Below are 6222 nucleotides of genomic sequence, written 5' to 3'. Positions count from 1 at the left end.
AAAAAAAAAAAAAAAGAAAAGGAAAACAATAATAGAGCATGCTCATAGCAAATATTAACCTCTCCTCAGTCATGAGGAAATGAAGACTTGGAAAGGTTTAGCTCAAGATCACAGATTTAGTTCAAGGTCACAGATCAAGATTTTTAATACAATTCATTGTGGATACCTTGGGGGTCACCTTGTCCAACAGGTTTCAGGGAGCAAATGGCTCTACCCCATAGTGAACAGTTCCTTTCTACAAATGCTGGGGAACGTGTTCACCAGCCTTGAGTTTCCACCTGCATGTTCACTGCTATTACTTCTCAGAGTATTGTGGCCACCAGCTGAAGAGGTACATCGTGTAGGAAAGAGTCCTAGATCACTCAACCTGAATGTTAATCCTATGTGTTTAACAGAATTTCTGCTTTTGTCTTATAGTGTACTCATAAACAAACGTTTAAAAAAAAACAACAAACTAGGAACTTTAACACAGTTATATGGAGTTCCAAACACTAGACTAACTTTCCTCTAAATTTCCTCTAAATTCTTTCAGTGGTATAAAGATCTACCCTCATCCAGTCACTTTTGTGACCAATGACAACTGAAGAATTTCCAAGACAGCTGGTGAGAGGCTCCCTGGCCATCATTCAGACTAAAGCTAAATGGAACTCCTGACCTTTGCCTCATTAATACCAGGCTCACTGAAACTAAGCCAACCAGCCCAGACAAAGCACACACAAAACCCCTTGCCTCCAACACTCATGCAGGACTCTTTGGACATTCCCAAGTGCCCATAATATAGTGAAAAACAAATTCCTGAAAAACAAAAAGAATGTATTAATTCTCAAGATGGAAATAAACATTTCCATGGTAACTTGGTCTAAAAAAAATAAATTTGTCTTTAAAAAGTTACTATAAGCCTCATTCTGCAAGCTATTACAATCATTTGCATTAATACAAAATTTCTCATATTTTAAAATTTATTTTAAAATCTTATTTTAAAATATTTTTTAAAAATATTTAAGTTTTAAAATATTTATTTTAAAATCTCTTATTTTAAAACCACATGAAATTGTATAAATTTATAGTTCTTAAATGTTCCCAAAGAAAACATAATTGTCATGTATACATAATTGTATTATTATATGATAGACAAAAGTTTCTTATTCTATCCCTCAAGGACAATGAGAACATTAGCAATAAAATTACTCATGCTAATAGGGGAAAAAAAAGTACAAATATTGGGCTAGGGATATTGCTCAATGGTAGAGCGCAGATCTAGCATTCTTGAAGCCCAAGTCTGCTACCTAACACCATTTTCTATAACAGGCAATATTATAGCCACTATAAGAAGCACAGTATTATCTTTGAATATTAAAATACTTATTGTTAAAAATAAATTCAAAGTCTTATGCAAAAATAAACGGAATACTATAACAGAGATGTACTTTCAAATCCTCATGTATCATTTGCCAAACAAATGTCCAAGAAAACAACCAAATGAGGCTTTAAAATAACCAATTCTGACACTCTTCACAGAGTCTAAAAGAGGTTGTCCTCTTTCAACAGGGGTAACCATAGCATACTACTCTTGTTAACAGAGACATCAAAAATAAATAAAAATTATTTCCCAGTTGGATTTTTACTGATCATTCTATGTATTCCATGTGAATCCTCAGCACTAGCAAGCGATTTACAAACTGTAAAATTCTTTACCTACTATGTAGATTTACATAGCGTCTTTTCTATTTTAAACAGATGCCATGGAAAACACAGGGTTCATTTGCTTTAGTTATTGCTTTTTTTCCCATCTACAATCTCCCTTGGTACTTTTAATTCATTACACATCTAGTTGAGTATCTATTTTTATATTCCCTACATTCATATTTAATAGATGTCTAGCTCTAACCTCTCTCCTGAACGCAAAACTTACATTTCCAAAAGCTTCTGGACATTTCCAGTGTTTCTAAGTATTTAGAAGGGCATGGTGGCACATGCCTACCTGAGTGAGGCTAGCCTATCTTTAAAAAAAAAAAAAGGCCATCTAAAAATCAATCTTATTATGCAACTCCTTCCTTCTATTTCTACTAACAGTATCAACACTGCCCACACATAGTATTGGTAACCTTTCATTTCTATCTCCCCCAAACCTTCCCTATTGATCCCTTCCTCTACTAACCTACCAGTATTTATAGCAAAGTCAGCTTCTCCCAACAAATCATCCTGCACACTACACTATTAGACCTTAGTCACTTCTTGTTACCTTCCAAATGTCAACTTCTAAATACAGCATTTAGAAATACATGCTGTATTCCATGATACAGTCCAAATCTACATTTCAAACCTCATCTCTAATGCTCAAAAATGAACTGGATAAGCCAGGCACCGGTGGCTCATGCCTGTAATCCTAGCTACTCAAGAGGCTGAGATCTGAGGATCATGGTTCAAAACGAGCCTGGGCAGGAATGTCAGTGAGACTCTAATCTCCAATAAACCACCGGAAAACCAGAAGTGGTCCTGTGGCTCAAGTGGGAGAGTGCTTGCCTTGAGCTGAAGAGCTGAGGGACAGCGCCCAGGCCGAGTTCAAGCCCTATGACCAACCAAAAGAAAAAAAGAATGAACTGGTTATTCCAGGTAATTTGGTCCACTAACTTGTATCTGAGTACACAAAGAACTTTTCCACCTCCACACTTTTGTTAATTATCATTTTCTTCATTTGAAAGGTCTTCTTCATCCACCTAGTCCTGTTTTAGAAAAAGTCTTACCCTCTGTAACACTGAATTTAGGTTTTCAAACCAGATAGATCTGAAGTCAAATTAGAGCTGTAGCCACAAAGCCAGAAGAAGTTATTTAACATATATGAGACTCAATGTCTTTACTATTAAGAAAGAGGCTTATCCTTGGTGCTGGTGACTTATACCTGTATTCTAACTACTCAAGAGGCAAAGGACTGGAGGATCATGGCTCAAAGTCAGCCCAGACAAACAGTTCCAAGAGACTTCACCAATTAAAAAAAAAGCAAAAAAAAAAAAAAAACAAGAAAACCAGACTGGAGATATGACTCAAGTGGTATAGGAACAGCCATGATGAACAAAAAAGCTGAGCGGAGTACAAAGCAATCAGTTCAAGCCCTGATACCCGCTTACAGGTTGTTTTGCGTACAGAAACCAACTTGTATAGAACCTAGTAAGTACTTAGTAAATAAGAGCATCTTAAATAAACAAATCAGAACTATAATTATAAGTATTACTTTATCTCTATTTCCTATAATCACCCTTTTCCCTTTTGTACAACCTAAAGGGACCTCTGTGGTTAAGTATTTACATTTATCTCCTTTTTGTTTTGGGGGTATTTGAGGCAGGGTCTAGATTTGAAGCCCAAGTTGGCTTCCAATAAGCATAGTCCTGCATCTCCCTCCTCTGTATACACCACATATTTTGTTATGCAGCAATTTTTTTGTGTAGATATCTTACATTCCCTACCAGTTTCAAATTCCTAAAAACCAAAGACTTAATCTTTGTGTCCTCTAATACCTAGCACAGTGCTTTCATGGAGCACTTAACACTTATCTCGAATGTTAATTCCCAATATGGGGGAGGGGGGTTCATTATTACTATACAGTACAATTCAATTCCTCATGATTTCAGACACACCTTAGAAAATTAGCCAAAACATGAATCTTGGCCAAGCACAGTGATTCATGCCTGTAACCCTAGCTGCATGGAAGGCTGAGATCTGGAGGACAGCAGTTCAAAACCTCAAGTTGGTGGAAAAGTCCACAAATCTTCCTCTTCAAACTAACCAGCAAAATTCTGAGTTAGGATGTGGCTCAAGTTGCAGAGCCCCAGTCAAACAAGCAAGGTAAGCAAGTGTCAGGCCCTGAGTTTAAACCCCATAATAGGGGAAAAAAAATTATTATTTATATACATTAATCTTAGTTATTATAGCTATGTTATTTGTTCTATACAATTTCATAACATAACTTGATGCATAGCAAGCATTCAATATTGTTGAACTGACTTGAGTAATAAAATCTATAATGCATGAAAGTATCTTGATTTCCCTAATTTCCTTTTTCTACTTTCCTAATAACTGTTAATATTTCCCTTCAAAACACTTTATCCTCTCTAGAGTGCAGATCCATAACCAAATCTGACTCCTTTTCTAGATTTTCTCATTTCCAATATCCCAACTTGCAAATGTCTAATAATCAATAGTTTTTATCTAAGTTAAAAGTGTGCAACAATGGGACTGGGAATGTGGCCTAACACACATGAAGTACTGGGTTTGATTCCTCAGAATGGAACAGAAAAAGAAGTAGAGCTGTGGTTCAAGTGATAGAGGGCTAGTTAGCCTTGAGCAAAAAAAGTTCAGGGACAGTGCTCAGGCCCTGAGTTCAAGCCCCAGGACTGCAAAAAATAAATAAAATAAAAAATAAAGAAGTGTACAACAAAAGCAGCAACAACAACAACAAAAATGTACAAAAAAAATCTTCCAGCCAGGCACCGGTGGCTCACGCCTGTAATCCTAGCTACTCAGGAGGCTGAGATCTGAGGATCTCCGTTCAAAGCCAGCCCGGGCAGGAAAGTCCGAGAAACTCTTATCTCCAATAAACCACCAAATATCCGGAAGTGGCGCTGTAGCTCAAGTGGTAGAATGTTGGCCTTGAGCTGAAGAGCTGAGGGACAGTGCTTAGGCCCAGAGTTCAAGCCCCATGACCGACCAAAAAAAAAAATCCTTCCTCCACAAGCCTTTCCTGTGGCTTAAGATCAACAGCCCTCGGGGCTGGGAAGGTGGCTCAGCAGTAGAGTGCTTGCCTTGCATGCATGAGGCCCTGAGTTCGATTCCTCAGCACCACATAAGCAGAAAAACCTGAAAGTGGCGCTGTGGATCAAGTGGTAGAGTGCTAGCCTTGAGCTGAAGAGCTGAGAGACAGTGCCCAGGCCCAGAGTTCAGGCCCCACAACCGCCCAAAAAAAAAAAAAAAAAAAAAAAAAGATCAACAGCCCTGAAATAAACTTTCCTTGGTATAGGTGCTCACTGAACTTGTCACTTTCGTCTAATTCATGGCATTAACTTTCCTTCCATTGATGGGCAGAGAAAGAATGAGATGAGACAACCCTTCCCCCCAAAAAAAACCTACACTATAAATCCTAATATAAGCATAAGTACAGATACTGTTCATGGCTTCATGATCTGTATATATTCAACAGTGCCAAGAGATTGGTCATCTGCTCAGTCATAATCTGCAGTAAATGCACCCTCTTCTGATCATAATTCAAAAAAAAAAAAGGTCACCATTAAATGCGAAGAAAAATCTGTATTTTCAGCAAACCTTTCATCACAGTTTTATGACCTAAAATCTATCCACTAAAAGTAACTCCCTACATCATTTTCTCCTCTAGGAAATTCTCCGGTTTATCCTAGGTAAACACCTCATGACACAAACTTAAACAAATAAAACACCTCTGCCCACCTGTGGAAACCTCTGCACTGCAGCAACAGCTGTAATCATGTACGGAACCGCTCGGGAGAAACTGAGAACCATTTTTCTTTACCAGTTTGGGAAAGTGACAGTTCCAAATATGAAAGTAAACAAACTTCGCGGGGGGAGGGGGAGGGGCAAATAATCCTCCTCCGACACTTGGCCAGGGATGTGTGCGGTAACCCCTGGGTGAACTCAGCACACAGCTGTGACTTGGGACAGACGGCCGCAGGAATGAGGAGCGCGGATGACAGAATCGCTGCTGCTGCTGCCTTTTTCTTTTCTTCACCTCGGCAAGAAAACAGGTGAACGTGTATTCGAACTACCTCCTTTCCTCAAGTACGCTGGGGTGCTTCTTGTTTTGTTTTTTGAGTGACTTTTTCAGCGGCGGCTCCGGCAAGCTTTCGAGGGAGTGGAAACCACGGGAGGAGACACGCAGGTCCTGCCCAGGCGACCTGCGCGCCCGGACCGGGTCCCCCGCGCAGTCCACACGGAGCCAGCCGTCCCGTGAGAGCGGCTCTTGGCTGGAAAGCCTCGCCACAGATCCCCGGCATCCACCTAGGCAGCGCCCCACCCCGGGACCGAGGAGACGACACCCCTGGGACCCAGACTAATTACTGAGCCCGGGACAGACCCAGAGGCGGCGAAGAGCCGGGCACCGCGGCTCACCCCGCGCCGGGCCTCCAGGCTCCGATTCAACGGGAAAGCGGCGCGGCGCCCCGGGGGAGCGGGGAATGCGGGGGTCGCCCGGACCGAGGC

At 40.4% G+C, this 6222-nt stretch overlaps 1 protein-coding gene across 1 annotated transcript in view; it reads right to left on the bottom strand.

Moving 5' to 3' along the window:
- Frs2 (fibroblast growth factor receptor substrate 2) overlaps positions 1 to 6222 on the bottom strand; it is an 88568-nt gene that overhangs the window by 81943 nt on the left and 403 nt on the right. The gene's annotated exons all lie outside the window — the stretch shown is intronic.

This window comes from Dipodomys ordii, unplaced genomic scaffold (assembly GCF_000151885.1).
Source record: "Dipodomys ordii isolate 6190 unplaced genomic scaffold, Dord_2.0 Scaffold3, whole genome shotgun sequence".
NCBI classification, from domain to species: domain Eukaryota; kingdom Metazoa; phylum Chordata; class Mammalia; order Rodentia; family Heteromyidae; genus Dipodomys; species Dipodomys ordii.
Note: the sequence above shows the minus strand (reverse complement) of the source record. Positions and strands in the feature narration are given on the sequence as shown.